This window comes from Periplaneta americana, chromosome 3 (genome assembly GCF_040183065.1).
Source record: "Periplaneta americana isolate PAMFEO1 chromosome 3, P.americana_PAMFEO1_priV1, whole genome shotgun sequence".
NCBI classification, from domain to species: domain Eukaryota; kingdom Metazoa; phylum Arthropoda; class Insecta; order Blattodea; family Blattidae; genus Periplaneta; species Periplaneta americana.
In genome coordinates this window covers 15,866,565-15,885,136 of record NC_091119.1, presented here as the reverse complement: position 1 = coordinate 15,885,136, position 18,572 = coordinate 15,866,565, and the positions used below count along the sequence as shown (strand labels likewise).

Here is an 18,572-nt window from a genome sequence, read left to right as displayed (position 1 = left end):
TTTGATTTTCCTACTATTCTTAGGTAGCATTTAATTTCAATTGCTGTTATATTACTTATTCTCTCACTCGTCACTGGCCAACTTTCCCTTCCGTACAGTAGGGTTGGTATAATGTTACCTGTACTCAATTGATAGTATATTAGTGTTGTAGGATTTAATCGATTAATCTGACCGATTAATCGATCAGTTTCTGTTGTAAGATTAATCGATTAAAAATATTTAATCGAATAATCGAGTCAATTAAAATTAATCGGTTGTACTTGATATTAATTATTATTTTATTAATGCAAACTCAGACTAAAAACGCCGACAACATTCGTCTCTCAGAAATTGCTTACTTCAAAGCACAATACTACTGTTACAGGAAATCTTTGCACAAACACTTCAGAAAGAGATGTAGATATGAGTACAGTAACCTGTCTATCCCAATTGAAAATTGAAATACAATGCGAAACCCTTATTAAGTTTTATGGTTTTCCAAGAAAACTTCCACCTTGTTGTCAGCTCGTCTTTCTAGCACATGAAATGTATACTTTTCTGGGATTCGCCCTCATCGTCCCTTAGCCATGGCTACACTGTGTGCAAGTGAGAGAGTAACTATCTTATTCTCTTTTTAAATTTTGTAACCCGATTAGTGATTACAATAGGGGCCAGTCTGCACTCTGCTGTTTTGTTCAGTTAATGCAGTTTCTTTACTGAGTTTGTAGATTAAGCTTGTGTGTTCAGTTTGCTAAAGAAAAAAATCAGATTTCTGTGGTCTGTGAAAAAAGTGAAAACTCCATTATAACATATGAGAATTTGAGAGGTAAACTCTGTGAAACGTTTGGATTTAAATTGAATGATCGTGGAGAAGTGCTTGACAGAAAAAAAGTTTTTTTTTTTTTTTTTTTTTTTTTTTTTTTTTCCGTGTTTAGTGATGCAGGAAACATTGTTACTAAATGTAGAGTGGCACTTAATTCGGAGCATGTGAATGCACTCACATGTTTAAAATCGTGGTGAGTCTAGGTGAGTCTTCATACTTTTTGTTATTTATGTTTGTCTCAAAAATTCCCAGAGAAATTGCCACAATAAATTATAAGCCTCATAATAAATACTCTGTGTTAGTAAATAACTAAAATAGTTGTTTTGTAATATGATACAATATTTACAGATGTACAGCATTTAATATTTATGCTTATCACTGAACACAAGTTAAATTTAACAATAATTGTGTATTACAGTGTATTAAAACATTTTTTAAATCGATCAAAACTCGATTAATCTATCGATTAAATTCAAATAGTTAATCAATTAAATATTTTGATCGATTGACAGCACTAGTAAATATTATAGGCAATATAAACACTCAAGAACATAATCTACCCATGGCTCAGCTGATGATTTCTCACCAAATCAACTACATTTCAATTCTTGGTAAATTCAATTAGATTTGTGGTAAAAGAAAGCTACTTTTGATCCAGTTCTCTCTAAAGATTTCATTGCCTCTTGATGTTAAATTTTCTTTAAATAATATTTTATAATTTCATCATTGCCCTGAATGGTCCTTGCAGTTTAAGAATCTTACTAAATATAGAACTCCTGCTATCCATAAACAGGTGATTCAGGAGTGAGGGTAATTATTTTAAAACATGTTATCGATGAAAAAAAAAATTCACATAAAAATGTTTCTTAATTCAAAATATTTGCAGAGATGAGCTGACATTAGAAAACAATCATAATATCAATAAAGAAAGATAATTAGCAGTTTTATACATCAATACATATTTAATTTCAAATAGTATCTAATACTATGACACAGTTCACAGTACAGTACAACCCCTATTACCCGTCACCCTATTAATTGATTTTTTTTTCAGAACACACTATGAAATCCTGTACATTGTTAGTATGTATCTTTTCTGGACAGAGTTCTTACGAACCTTTACCATTACACAGTATGTAATAGGAATGCTTTTGCTTTCAGCAACAGAAGCAATTACTTGTGGGAGGGGGTGTTTTTCCCAACTTGTGAAATAGTCACTACCTTTTTTTCTAAGAAATTACCCCAAGAATTTCTACACAATTGCAAATCCGTGCACCATTCAGTCCTTATCCTTACCGTGCTGTTTAACTTCTATGCAAAAATGTCTTACATGAATGTCAAAAGAAACCATATTGTACTGTGAACAGAAACTAACGACAGTGGTAGAAGCTGGATCTACATATTGGCGCATGTGCACACCCTGTAATAAATTGAGGCATTGACTTGGGAAAGGTCGTAACTGCCAAAAATTCGAATTTTTATGTTTTTTATTGAGAAGGTAGTAAATGGCCATGCCAATGGCACAGGGAAGGTAGTATGTCCGTATGTAATGAAACGAAGTTGGAAACGTCACTAGATGTTGTAAGTTGTATGTGCACAGCTGTTGGCGCGGAGAAGGTAGTAACTCCTTTTACAACATCAGAGTGTGTCTAGACAAATATGGGCTGATAACTGTGCAGGGCAGAATAAGAATCGGAAGATTCTAATGGTCCTGATTTACATTATTGCCAAGAAACATTTTGATTCAGTGGGCTTGAAATTCCTGGTTTCAGAACATTCCTACATGCCATGTGATAGGGAATTTGGCATCATAGAGAAAAGAAAAAAAAAAGATGCAAGACAATGGTTCCAGAAGAGGTAAGGCCTAATAATGTAATAATGATGAAGGATGAGGATTTCTTCGACGTTTCTGCAGAATGTGACAAGTTTTTGAATACAACTCCTATCAAAATCAGCACCCTCAACTGGATTAGACTCTCAAGAGCTGATTTGCCTCTAATAAAAACAAGACAGTCATTTAATGACCTTGAAATGTGGACAGAGCACAGGATTTTTAAGAAAGGACAGTCATTAACGTCAATAACTAACTTGCAGTGCTTGCAACGCCTTGAAAGAAGACCAGTCGTCCCTGATGCCAAAAAGAGAGACTTGTTATCTATATTAGACTTCCTCGATGAAAAGTATCATGCATTTTACCGAAAAATTTGTGCATAATGTATAAATAACGTTAATTCTCAGTTTGGCTAAGGAGTGATTTCAATATTGTATTTTCATAAAATAGGATTTCACAGATAAATCTGTGCCAGACTTTTCAAATTTCATATGTAACACAAACATGAGTGTATGCCTTTCATTTAAAGCAGTTTCTGTAATAATGTAAGTGAGAAAGTGTTCATAAATTTGTTTTTTGCTTCCCCTGAAAAATTTTGTTTTTGGCAGTTACTACCTTTCCCATGTCAGCGCCTCAATTGTTTTCATTTCGTTTTGTATTTGTTTCTTATTGCGTAATTTGTCAACATTTACTTTCTTTAAACCATGTTCGTTCACACGATCGCTTAAGTTTCCGCACACTATACATCAGCTCTCTACTTCTGTTCCCATGCTGAGCATCTGTGTACGGGTATAAGCGAGTGAGGAGGTTGATGGTGTGAAGGAACGGTGTACACAAAATATGGTCTTCCAGAAGCATCATCTCCGAGCTGCTACTGCGTGCACGCATTACATCTTCTTTGCTTGTCAACGTGCAGTCAAAACATGGTGAGCTCGCTGGTCAACACACTCACATCCATCTATTAACTAAGGAACAATTCAGAACAAAACTAATGCCATCGCCTTAAAAACATAATCCAGAAATAAATATTTAATATTTGTACGTACATTATTTATTTATTTAGTTTAAATTTGAGATATTATATATTGTGTGATTTTATTTATGAAACCTTTGCATGCTATTTTAAAAATAGAACGCAAATTGTCAATCCTGTCGGCTGTCTTGAGAGGGGTGTCAAAAAAAATCCTAAGAAACTATCTCTACAATTATATAGATTGATCTCTTTGCTATGGCGATCTGCTCACTTAAGTTGGGTCTTGCAACTAGTGCTAAATAGACGACCGTGATCACCCAATAGCTAATAGATACTAGGAAATTTTATGTTTCTTCTGGAATTAATGATGTTTTGTTTAGTCTTTTCCAATTATTTCTAATTGTGCTATTTCTTATTGACGTCGTACAAAATTTTGTCCAATATTCTTTTGAGAAGATTAACTCCGTACGTAGATGAAATTATTGGGGATCATCAGTGTGGTTTTAGGCGTAATAGATCGACTATTGATCAGATTTTTTGTATTCGACAGATAATGGAGAAAAAATGGTAGTATAAGGGTACAGTACATCAGTTATTCATAGATTTCAAAAAGGCATATGACTCGGTTAAGAGGGAAGTATTATATGATATTCTTATTGAATTTGGTATTCCCAAGAAACTAGTTCGATTAATTAAAATGTGTCTCAATGAAACATACAGCAGAGTCCGTATAGGTCAGTTTCTATCTGATGCTTTTCCAATTCACTGTGGGTTAAAGCAGGGAGATGCACTATCACCTTTACTTTTTAACTTCGCTTTAGAATATGCCATTAGGAAAGTTCAGGATAACAGGCAGGGTTTGGAATTGAACGGGTTACATCAGCTTCTTGTCTATGCTGATGACGTGAATATGTTAGGAGAAAATCCACAAACGATTAGGGAAAACACGGAAATTTTACTTGAAGCAAGTAAAGCGATCGGTTTGGAAGTAAATCCCGAAAAGACAAAGTATATGATTATGTCTCGTGACCAGAATATTGTACGAAAGGGAAATGTAAAAATTGGAGATTTATTCTTCGAAGAGGTGGAAAAATTCAAATATCTTGGAGGAACACTAACAAATATAAATGACACTCGGGAGGAAATTAAATGCAGAATAAATATGGGAAGTGCCTGTTATTATTCGGTTGAGAAGCTTTTATCATCTGGTCTGCTGTCAAAAAATCTGAAAGTTAGAATTTATAAAACAGTTATATTACCGGTTGTTCTGTATGGTTGTGAAACTTGGACTCTCACTCTGAGAGAGGAACATAGGTTAAGGGTGTTTGAGAATAAGGTGCTTAGGAAAATATTTGGGGCTAAGAGGGATGAAGTTACAGGAGAATGGAGAAAGTTACACAACGCAGAACTGCACGCATTGTATTCTTCACCTGACATAATTAGGAACATTAAATCCAGACGTTTGCGTTGGGCAGGGCATGTAGCACGTATGGGCGAATCCAGAAATGCATATAGAGTGTTAGTTGGGAGACCAGAGGGAAAAAGGCCTTTGGGGAGGCCGAGACGTAGATGGGATGATAATATTAAAATGGATTTGAGGGAGGTGGGATATGATGATAGAGACTGGATTAATCTTGCACAGGATAGGGATCAATGGCGGGCTTATGTGAGGGCGGCAATGAACCTTCGGGTTCCTTAAAAGCCATTTGTAAGTAAGTAAGTAAGCTATTTCTTATTCTTTTTCTTCTCCATTGTTTCTTTTTTTTTTTTTTTTTTTCCATTATCACAACAATTTTATGGTAAGCTTTGTCTTCTAGGCAGCCTTCACTTGGAGGAAGCTGAATAAATTTTATTCGAAATAAAATATCCTCACACCACACTGGAAGGTACGGATATAACCCTTGTTGTCTGAGGAAGAGGGACGAATGTGTTATTCGTTATTATGTTACATGGTTATTACATAAATATGAAAGTTACACAACGCAGAACTGCACACATTGTTATCCTTCATCTGACATAATTAGGAACATTAAATCCAGATGTTTGAGATGGTCAGGGCATGTAGCACATATGAGTGAATCCAGAAATGCATATTAAGTGTTAGTTGGCAGACCTGAGGGAAAAAGACCTATGAGGAGGCCGAGACGAAGGTGGGAGGATAATATTAAAATAGATTTCAGGGAGTTTAGATTTTATGGTAGGGACTGGATTCATTTTGCTCAGGACAGGGACTGATGGTGGGCTTATGTGAGTGCGGCAATGAACCTCCGGGTTCCTTAAAGGCCATTGTAACAGTGATCAATAGAAACTTAAAAACTGATTAAATGTATTCATGCTGTGTGAAATATAATAAAATACAAAGATCCGTCTTTCAGACCCAACAATGCTTTTCTCACTCTCTTGATCTGAATACACCTAGTTTCCAAAAGATAGCGTGGTATGCAGCGCTAGCTTGTGCTGCTAGAATTGTATTGTGAGTACAAATGGAATTAATTGGAAAAAACCATTGTGCTGCAAGTCCCCAGCAAATAATAATGAATGTAAGAAATATATGATTAGTATTTTGTTGACTCTTTTATACTTTGCAGAGTTTTAATTGTCGGTAATTGGTTTTTCATTGTGAATGGACATTATTTTTAACTAAAGTCACCGTTATATAATTGTTAATGTTTAATACGCCTAACTATAAAAAGGGGTAGAAACTTCAAATTATTGCTTGTTGTGTTCGTTCATTACTTTGGTATAAACGTATTAAAATGGCTTCTTCAAAAAATCATGTTTTAAAGCTTTATAAGACAATGTTGCGCGAGTCTCAGAACTTTCCTTCATATAATTACAGGTAATACACAAATGAATATGCTTTATTCATTGGAGTTAGCTTTCAATGTGCAGTATTACATCACTTTATTTCCAGAGTGAGGTTATGTTTCGTAACCGAGTAAGCCGGTTAAGGTTATAATTTGCTAGTGTAATATAAAACCTGAATATAAACATACAATTTAAGAGAAACTCACATGAATGAATTTAGTTAAAATTTCCCAGTTGTGATATTATTATTATAATTTAGGCAAATATTTGTTTTCAGAATGTATGCATTGAGAAGAATAAGGGATGACTTCAGGGCTGGCATGTCTCTAACCGATACAACGAAAATTTCCGAAGCTCTCAAGAAGGCAGAAGAAAATTTAGAAGTAATTAAACGTCAGGTAAACTGTTTTGTTCCCTTTAATGATTAAAACCTAATAACCTGTACTTACCGGTATCCTACATTCTGTAACAACATTAGACTTAAGTAAAATCAAACATATACCCAATATTTTACTACAGACCTACATTATTTGACTATATAGATCACAATATATTGAATCAATTGAACAGAAAACAAAAAAGTGGAAATGAGTGTAGTAGGCCTACCAAATTGTCACAAGGTTACTCACTCAGAATTTAGGAATGCTAAGTATGGAGTTCTCCAGGGATCAGTTTTAGGTTCATTATTGTTTCTAGTTTATATGAATGATTTAGCCTCAGTCAAAAATAATTTAGCCAGATAATCTTATTTGCAGATAACAAAAGTGTGATTATCAGTATCTCAAGTAAAGAAATGTAGCCTAATCATTTTATAAACACTTCAACTAGGCCTATAGTGTTAAGTCTAATGAATAAATGCATAGGCGGAGGTAGAACGATTTCCTTGGGAGGGGGCACAATAGGATGATAAAATAAATACGTTGGCTATTCCTGAGCATACGAATGCATCCACACGCATAAAAAAGAGACAAATAAGTACATACCATTTTTTTAACGAAGGAAGGACCTGAACAATTGACTTCAGCCTGAGGCTTATTGTGCTTACCATTCCTGTTCTGTGAATAATATTTATCACCGAATGGTAGTGCTCTTGTATGAATACGGTGTGGTGCACTGTGTACTCAACCCGTTCCATGGCAATGGAGGCATTTTAATATAGACCTATGGCGAAACAAGTCCGAGACCCAACGCGAAAGTTACTAGCAATTGTGTTTCAATTAGTTGAGGGAAATCCTCGGAAAAAACCCAACTGGAAAACTTGTCCCAATCGAGATTTGAACCTGGACATGCTCATTTCACAGCCAGACATCCCAACTGTTATTCCACAGCAGTAGACAATAACATATTTATACATAATTAAAAAATAAACTTTCATCATGGCCTCTGAAACCTGTGGCTTTCTTAGCTAAGTACAACAAAATGTAAAAAATATCAAATAAAAATTTTCAATTTTTGTTAACAAGATCCTGAGATCACACATCATTTAATTCCAGTCAGATTCCAGTAAACGTTTAAAGATAAATTGTAACAGTGCAGGTAACATGATGTTTTTGTTCCAGTCTTAAAGTAATTCTTGTGCTTTTGGTCATTAACTTCGTCCATTTACTAATTAAAGGTACGGTAAGGATAAAATCATCCCCATGAAGATCCATTGCATAAAGGGAGTTAAGACAGGTAATCAGCATGAACCACAGTAGAAATGTCAGACCTACATATTATGATCCCACTGTCTTTACTCCCAAGGAAATACTCTGGTTCTCATTTCTGTTAGAGGATGATGATATCCCAGGGCTATAGTGAGGCTGGAAGTTTTAAATGAATGGAGAAAATTCAGGTTTGGGACAACTCGCCACAGAAAATTAGCCACAGAGGCAACTCGCCACATAATTTAAATTCATATCAAAGACAATTCGCCACACAATAAAAGTCAAGGCAATGCTCAAATTCGCAACAATTTATAATATATTTCTACGATAACACAAGCCAAATCCAGAAGCTGTAAACTAATTCGGCACTATGGCGGAAGAAATTCGCTTTAGGGTAATTCCATAATTATGTCAACCAAATTGCCATTTTCTCAAAGTAGTTGTAGACAATTCTTGAATGCTATACCAGAGACTTTAATGTCTATATTTTATGAAATCAAAGATAATTGGCCGTATTTTTGCATAAATCATATGCTGGCAGCACTGTGAACTGAAGATGTTTGGAAGTGAAGACATATGACAAGGATGATACACTTCACGTAAAATTCCTTCGGCATGAGAGGAAGTCCAAGAAATTCTTTTCGCCTGCTGATGAGGCTGATATTGACAAAGACCAGGTTATAAAAATTCTACCAGAGCCACAATTTGATAATAGGCTTAAACTAAATTTTCAACATATCTGTTTTGATAATGATGTTCTTTAACTTGCAAATGCATGTAATTTTGTAAATCATATTTGGAATATGTAGTGTTGTCACAGTTTGTATGTCGTGTCTGTCACGAGAATAGGGCTTAATATATACTTCATAAATGTTTCAAATGAAAAACTATCTGTAGCATATTAAGGAAGGATATTCTACCTTTCTATGATTATAGTACTAACAAAGGAAGTTGCTAATATTGGAAGATATAGTACATTGTTGGACTTCCCTTTAATTTGTGTTCCTTTTTCTGTCGTGTCTGTCACAACATTACTTGTACTTAGATATCTGTAATAAATAGAGATTGATACTTGCTCCTTACATGAAAGTGTAGCTGTGTACATGCACTTTGTATCTGATATAGTTTAAAAGTCTGCTAATGTTATGTTGAAGTAGAAATAAATCTTTATATTTTTGTAGAGAGTCATTTGTCGTGTCTGTCACAAATGGAATTACCCTTTACAAAATCAGAAAGAGGCTCTGACAAATTAACTTATCTTGGTTACATGTACACGAGACTTAGAGAAAATAAGAATGGAGTTGAAGCCAAATTTCATGTACATAGCGATTTACATATTTAGTGGAATTTACAATTATTAATCTCTGTATCCATTCGCACAATATAGAGCTTCTGGAAGTCATGGATTTATCTTTGTACCTCAGTGTGGCAAATTGTCTACCTGTGGCGAATTATCCCTATTACCAATTTTCTGTGGCCAATTGTCCGGAACTGAGAATAGTTATTTATGGTACTTGTGAGGTAAGTGCATCTTTATAGCACGAGTGGAAAGATTTAAGCACGAGGCGTCAGCCTCGTGCTTAAATTACACGAGTTCAATAAAGATCACGCTCACAAGTACCATACGAAAAATTCTGTTTTATAAAAGAAAATATGTTGAAAATAAGTCCTCATATAATCACATATCATGGCATGGATTTTAGAATCGATTACGTATACTAGGTAGGTCATGATGTAGGAGACCATGATTAGTGAAGAATGCATTGGATAAATAAATTATAATTAATTATATGATTTTAATATATATATTTTTTTCATTTTAGACGTGTGGTTTGGAATTGAACGGGTTACATCAGCTTCTTGTCTATGCGGATGACGTGAATATGTTAGGAGAAAATACACAAACGATTAGAGAAAACACGGAAATTTTACTTGAAGCAAGTAGAGCGATCGGTTTGGAAGTAAATCCCGAAAAGACAAAGTATATGATTATGTCTCGTGACCAGAATATTGTACGAAATGGAAATATAAAAATTGGAGATTTATCGTTCGAAGAGGTGGAAAAATTCAAATATCTTGGAGCAACAGTAACACATATAAATGACACTCGGGAGGAAATTAAACGCAGAATAAATATGGGAAATGCGTGTTATTATTCGGTTGAGAAGCTCTTATCATCCAGTCTGCTGTCGAAAAATCTGAAAGTTAGAATTTATAAAACAGTTATATTACCGGTTCTTCTGTATGGTTGTGAAACTTGGACTCTCACTCTGAGAGAGGAACATAGGTTCAGGGTGTTTGAGAATAAGGTGCTAAGGAAAATATTTGGGGCTAAGCGGGATGAAGTTACAGGAGAATGGAGAAAGTTACACAACACAGAACTGCACGCATTGTATTCTTCACCTGACATAATTAGGAACATTAAATCCAGACGTTTGAGATGGGCAGGGCATGTAGCACGTATGGGCGAATCCAGAGATGCATATAGAGTGTTAGTTGGGAGACCGGAAGGAAAAAGACCTTTAGGGAGGCCGAGACGTAGATGGGAGGATAATATTAAAATGGATTTGAGGGAGGTGGGGTATGATGATAGAGACTGGATTAATCTTGCACAGGATAGGGACCGCTGGCGGGCTTATGTGAGGGCGGCAATGAACCTTCGGGTTCCTTAAAAGCCATTTGTAAGTAAGTAAGTAAGGTTTCGTCTTTTTGAAGTTTCAGGGATTATTTAGAAGTGGTCACGGGACTAATGTGATTAAAATAATAAAATTTCACATTTTACTTCTGTAAACTTAAGAGGAATACTAAAATGTAATTAATCATCATGTCTGTTTAGCTCAGTTGACTAATGCGTGTTGTTTTAAAATCCTATAAACTCAACTCTCCTCGCATCTCAAAAGGTAAATTATCACAAAATTAAAAAAAAAAAAATACATATTAGATATGGATGCAGTGCACAAATTACGACGTAGTAGATAGAGAAAAGAGAAGGAGATTGAGTGTAGGCCTATGTATATTTAAGAAATGGTAATAAAGAAGTAGAGGTGACTCTTCCCCATATCCTTGGCTTCTGCCCCTATAGTGAGGTCCTTCGCAACATCCGTCACCATGCTGTCCATTCTATGCTGGCTGAGGCACTGAATGAAGTAGGGTTTACAGTCCATCAAGAGGTGCAGGGACTAGCCACACAAGGAAGTGTTCGGCGAATTGATATCATTGCCATTGAGAACAACTCGGCATACATTCTCGATCCCACCATCAGATTTGAGACACATGCAGATCAACCGCATGAGGTGGACAGTGAAAAGAAACGGATCTATGAACCAACAATCCCGTTCTATAAAGATAAATATAGCCTGTCCCACATTGATGTGATAGGTCTGATGGTGGGAGCACGAGGTACCATACCCTCCTTCTTTGCCAACAAATGTAAAAACCTGGGGCTAACACACAGCATTGTGAAGGAAATAGCCATTAGTGCCCTCAAAGGATCGGTTCAGATATTGAGAAATCATTTGTATGGGAGTGATAATGGAAATTTCAAGTTATCTTAACCGATGGCTGTTAATTGGTTTAGATATCAATGCCAATATGTAAATCCGTACTATTATTTTTCTCGCGATATATGGCATTCAAATCATTCTAACCTATCTGACGATATTTCCCCCCCCCCCCTTTCTTAACTGTAAATGAGCACAAACATTACTTAGGTGTAAATTTTTCTGACATTTTGTATATTCGATTATCTCATCATTTCAAATGGATATCATTTATCATTTTACCTTTTAGGTCTGTTTCCAAATTATATGTAATACGCTTTGTCAAATCTGGCAACCTTTTCATAAGGGAAGCTAACTTTCTTCTTCTATATTAACTTCTTGAGTAACAGTTGAATGGAAAAGTATACGTGTGTGGCCAGGTACTAGGAAAATACTAATGAACTGTGAAAATACTAATGATAAAGTTCAAACTGTGAGGTAAAGTCTTTATCTCACTAGTGAAATAAAGTAATGTTGACTAAAAGCCTACTTTACAAACGCAAAAGTATTTAGTAAAGGCATGTTTTTCGTTATGGTCATGGATAAAATTCCTGACCCCATCGGAAATCGAGCCTTCGGTAAAAATTTCAACTCTCTAACTTAAAAAATTGTAAATTTTAGACATTTCAGTAGCCTAATAAGTAGCTGTTCATTGTGCCATAACACAAAAAATAATTATCTGAATGAAATGCTTTGAATTTTATTTGGGCACAAAGATAACAACATTTTTATGTGTTTTTGATCTTATAGAATATTAATAAAATATTTTTACCTCTTTTTTAGGTTATTGTGGGTAACCTGTATTCAGTAGAGAAGCTAGTAATCGAAAAGAAAGCAGAGAAGGACCTGGCATCTCGATTAAACATGTCAAAATCGTAGGCGCAGCTTATAGACTGAAGGTGATGGGAGTTCTTAGAATGTGATATATGATCCGAGAGTTTTGCTGAAGACTGTGAAGGTGGTGAAGGTGATGTTGGAATGTTGCTGAATTGAAGTAGAGCTTGTATGAATGGTAGCTTTGAAAATGGCATTATAAAAGACGAATTTATTTAATCTTGTACATATTGTAAAGAAAAATTTATTTGATGCAATTATCACTGCGTATTTGTAAAGTACCATGACTTTGCTAGCTTACTTATATCACATTTCAAGTCATTGTATTAAAAAAAGAATTATACCATCGACTGGCTGAACTTTTATTTACATCACAGTGTCACACATGGCTTGCAAATCAGATATCCTTGTGAAGATAATAAATTTGAAGAACGTAGGGTTGTATAGACCTGCTACTTGTATTGCCCTACCTGTTGTAAATTATTTCAGTATTGCAGATAGCATTGTCATTGTACTTCAGTGAGTGAGGATTAGATGAAATTCATTGTGATTAAGAGAGTATGGTGGAAATATTTAAGATAACAACCCTTTTTTTTTCAAGTATTCATTGGATTGAATAAATAGATACTGATAAATATTTGTAAAAAGGAAGACTACATCCATGAGATGGAGTATTATTTTGAGAAACCTTTAGGCAATATTTTTGTGTTCCTTCTGACTAAGGACCATATTGACATCAATTCTTTTGCAGTAATAATTCTGTGGCCGGGAGAAAAAAGGTCTTAAGTCAATTTTTTTGTGAAAATGAGATTTTTATATATTCTGAAAGCGGAAACAATTCTCTACAATCTGGTAAAACGGTTAAAGTCAAATAAGACTCCTGACTGGATTTATAGAGCGTTACCAAATGTCCTAAGTACTTTTTGAATCGAGCACACACAGAATAAAGGACTTAAGAATATTTAATACTTTATTCCTTACAAACATCACATGTTTACTTTCCATGCTTCTCTATTAAAAAAGTCTAACTTGTATTTTAGCTATTTTATCACATACCGATGCCCTTTCCTTTTAAAACTTTAAGCATCAGGTAAACAGTCCTATATTGTTTAAGACCCATTTTGCATTCCTAATAATTTACATTTCCCTCTTAGTGAATGAAATGAATCAGATTTGTTTAGAATAATAAAATTATACAAGGTATTAATAAAGTCTGGACACAAAGGAAAGGCATTTTTTCTCCTCTTCTTTGTCTGTAGTTACTTATCTTTCTGTTTCCATTCTTTTCCTCCTAATTGAAAGGCTTATTTCCAAAGTGTCTTTTCTCTATCACATCACAATGTTCAGAAAACAGCAATTTAAAGTAACTCGTTATAATTTTAAGATAGAAACTTCATTTTTGGCACATGACTTTTTTCATTTATTGCAAATCTAGGTAGGGAGGAGGAAAAAAATCACACTACTGTAGGATTGATAGAAATCATTTGTACCCAACAAACTTTTATTGTAAATGATTTCCTAAGTTTTCATATCATTTATCCTAATGTTTTCTTTTTCCTTTCAAATTGTCACACAATTGGTTTTCATGATTATTCTTTATGAATTGATTAGTAGGCCGATCTATTCGAACCCTTAACCCTTATTTAGGGCGGCTTTTTTTTATAAAATATATTATATTGGCAGTAAACAAACCTTCACTGCATTAACCCTCGGAAAGCTGGGTGGAGTCCATTTTGTACCTCATACTACATTATTCTTTGGATCTTGAAAACGAGTGAAGAAATATGTCTGGTTTCTTTTATAGCTGAATATTTAGATTTTCTTTATTTGATGGTAAAAAATAATTACAATTATACAAATATAAATACAAAATTAAAATTACCTAAGTGCCAATGATTGGGTTTGGAGAGAGATATGTAATTATATTTGTATATGGGTAATACATTTTCAATGGCAGGCCTACATTTGTCAAAGTACTGGTACAGCCTCATGGTCTAGTGGTCAGAGCTTCTGGCTATAGTTCATGAGGTCCCAGGTTCAATTCCCGGTTAGAGCACAGGAATTTTTCCTGTGTTCGTCCATGGTCTGGAATTTAGGTTAAGTTTAGATTTAAGACCTCTCCTGGCACCACATTATCATAATCATCCTATCACATCATCGGGGTAATGTAACTCCGCCTTCCAGGCGCCCCAACCTCAGAAGTGGGTTACAACTAAGCCACAGCCAGGAGAGAAGACCAGAAATGTCGAAAAGACAACCTGGTGGCATTGGATAAAAAAAAACATTTCCCTCTTATTTTGACATGAAAAAGGTCTTATGTTTAAATAGTCCCTTCTTCTCAGTTTGGGTTATAGTCTTAAAAGGGCTTAAGTGCGGCTATTTTTGGAAATAATCAAGAAAATTGTTAAATGAGCAATATTACCTATTTTAGAAGAAATGTAAAGAAATCATTTCCAGGAGAAACCTTTTAATTAAAATAACTCTATAATTGACACCAATTTCAATCTTTCTACTGCTCTCCTGAAAAGTATAAAATTTTTACCTCAGACCTCTTTTCTCCCGGCCATAGAATTATTATTATAACTACATTAAAATCATATGTTCATTTCGAAAATAATGTAAGGGGTGACATACTTCGCAAAATATTTAACTGATAATTATTTGTTTTCCTTTGCATTTCTAATTTTCTTGTAGTCCTTCATATACAGGATGGATATAACTGCAGACTGAAGGGGTAGTGGAATGCACTAAAACAAAAAAACCTATTATGCATTTTGTAATTAAATGAATGATTAATTAGAAAATTAAACTGAAAGTCTTTGTATCGCTGACTCATCTACAAAAACACACATGCACTCAGTCTCCATAGCAACATTCAGTAATGTTGACATACTTCCTAAAGGCAGGAAATAATGATACACGTTAATATTAATTTGCAAGAAAACCATCCATTTTATTGAAAAACTGTAAAGCGATAAATCATTCCTTATCATTTTCTACTTTCTCTAATGATAAGAATAAAAATTGGAATTGTAGAATAGCACTTATCGAATAAAACAGTGAAGAAAATTATATTTTTCTGAGAAAAGTATTCATATGGTATCAGCCTTTTTTATTGTACTCTATCCAAGGATTAAGCTGTTAAAATCTGCAGAGTTATATTACTTCTATTCTGTATAAAAGTAGGACGTCATCATGACAAATTTTTACTTTTCTTTTCAGTATCATCACAGTAATATACAGGGTGTCCCATTTATCTTGACCATTCTAAATAACTTTTTACGGAAGCACCAAATGAAAAATTGTTTCATACAAAAGGTGTACAACTGATAGGGGGAAATAATACTGCTGGGAAGGCAACCTTGTAGTGTTATTTATTAATGAGATACGAGTACTAATATTGTTTTTTTTAAATGGCACTATGTACTTATTATTCAGTATTTCAGTTTCGTCAAGACCTGTCCAAAAGTGTATCACAGTGGGTCATTTTAATAAACAAAACATTAATAAACGGAACATTATTCGATGCCTTGATGGCATGGTTCCTGTACATGGTACATACAAAGGAAGTGGTTTGACTAAGTTGGCATAAACAATATGTAGTAGATCTACAGAGTGATTTATATAGAACTGACACATTTCTTTCATTAATTGTTTTAAAACGAATTGTGCTAGCGACAACTTATTATACCTAAAATGTAGAGGAATTTTAGGAGATTAAGTAATCCCATAGAAAAAAGTCCGGCGTTGTCAAATCCAGAGATGTCGGTGGTCACAGGTTTCTGGAAATTATTCGGTCGTCAAAGAAACTTGCAATTACTGTAGTTCCATGGATTCATTTGATGTATGGCATGTAGCCCGCCATCTTGCGGAAAATATCCTTGACTCAGCTCTACATCGTCCAGTTGCTCAACAAACTCAAAGACAAACGTCTTAATGATTTTTTGGGTGACTGCTCCAGTTGTGCTCTTACGTCAACAACAACCGTGGGAAGCCTAGATAAACGATGCTTGCCCTTTTCACTCACCAGAGATCCAGTTGTTTCCAATTTGTTTACCAGTCCCAGTATTGTGTTTCTTTTGGGAGGATTGCGAACACCAAATTCTCTCTGGTATGCCCTTTGAGTAGCTGTAATTGAATTCGTAATCCAGTATTGCTTCACAAGGAAGGGTCGTTGATTTAATGTGTACTGCATTTTCACGTTGACAAAAATGTCGAAAACGGCTGCCAACAATAGGAATAAAACGTAAACATCTGCGCATCTAGTGACAAGGAATCGAAACTCCAGAACACTCTGCTTAATTTGGTGCTAAAATTGGGTCAGTGCTGCCAACAATAGGAATAAAACATAAACATCTGCGCATCTAGTGACAAGGAATCGAAACTCCAGAACATTCTGCTTAATTTGGTGCTAAAATTGGGTCATTGAATGAATTTCCAACGGAATAATTAAAGAAAGAAATGTGTCAGTTCTATATAAATCACTCCAGGATCCAGGATCATGTAACCCACTCCACATAGCTTTGGTTTTTCAGTGAACACATGAAACCAAATATAGCACATACCATTCACTCAGTCATCAGTGTTCAACGGAATAAAACCGAAGCTAAGTGTAACGGGTTATGCGACCCTGAGTATCATCTGCAGAGACCGGAAGTTCAGGCATTATGACTCATTAAAACAGGCAGGCAAAAAGGCATCATAAATAGCTAAAATAGGCCGGCAAAAAGGCATTATAAATAGCTAAAATAGGCCGGCAAAAAGGCATTATAAATAGCTAAAATACGCAATAAAAGGCAATTACAAAAACCTTGCACTAGACCCACAACCTTGCACTTTCCACAAAGGATTTCGGCATCAAGAAAAGCTTTACATAAGTCGAATGCAAATTGATATTTTCGACTCGATGTTGCAATTACTGTTGGAAGCAAAGAAATCTTCTTCCCAGTAGCCTTGGAAAGTGCATTTTTGTGTTTGGTTGTACTGATATGTTGCGATATGAAATATTTAGCTAGCTACAACAACGCCGCAATGAAAACTGAAATACGCGCTTATTGCTGCCTTGTCAAATAAACACAAGCGATAATTAAAACGCTCACTGTTATACATTTTTGCTCGGCAGCACTCATTGTTGCAAAGAGAATATGAACTGGCTGAAAGACAATAATATACATTCGGTGAAGTCACTTTCATTGTAGCGGTTATAAAAATAAATTAAAATATGCCTGTAGGCAATTTTTAATAATAATTAATAAATAATAGAAAAATAATCAAATAAAGGCAAAAAAAAAAGCATTTATTTTGTAAATTAGGCACTTATATTATAAAAGACAGAAAAGGGCAACATAAAACTGTGACGTTTCAATTACAAAGGTATAATTCATACAGATTTACTTTCAAAATGTAGATAGATTTAACACATTTAAAAAGGCATTCTGCCAAAGTTCCGGTCTCTGATCATCTGCAATGTACTACGTATTGTTTACTTCAATCCATCTTATAGCCCCCATTTTAAAGAAAGTATTTTGCCATATAGCCTTAAATCTAAGTGGGATCTAACTTAGTATAGATTTATTATTACCTCATCTAGCCAAAAGAGAAAAGAATAACTCTTGACTTGTTATACATCTTAAACCTTCAGTACTGATGTGAGATCTATGGAACACAATAAACGAAATGAAAAGAAATTTATATTTCTAAGAAAAGAAGTGCCATACAAAGGCATTGCTTGTAACTATGTTCCTCCAAATAATCCACGCAATAATCTACGCAATACTATAGTGTATTTTCTAGATAAATGAATGAAACTATTAATGAGTTCGTGTTGAAACATGCACACAGATTTCCAGAGCAGGTAGATAAATATAAGAAATTAACTGTTCATACTAACACAAGTATGTGAAAGTTGATCTTACATTAAGAAACAATGGCATGTACAGCTTTGTGAAAGCCCAGCCAGTGACGTGACATGAAAGATAAGCTTCTGTAGTCAACATGCTTCGTGGGCAGAACACAATCTACTCAAGGCCAGGGGTTACTCAACATTTCGATAATCTTTCATTCAGGCTTTAACTTTGCAAACTTATAATTACTATAAGCAGCTAAATTTTTACCTGCTATGGAGTTCTGAAATGTGCGG

At 34.6% G+C, this 18,572-nt stretch overlaps 1 long non-coding RNA gene across 1 annotated transcript; it reads left to right on the top strand.

The window, feature by feature from the left end:
- The first annotated feature begins 5,819 nt into the window (after positions 1-5,819).
- Positions 5,820-12,399, top strand: LOC138695805 (uncharacterized). The gene is made up of 3 exons (XR_011331194.1): positions 5,820-6,146; positions 6,692-6,812; positions 12,383-12,399. It is a non-coding gene; the product is annotated as an uncharacterized lncRNA (long non-coding RNA).
- The last annotated feature ends 6,173 nt before the right edge of the window (positions 12,400-18,572 follow it).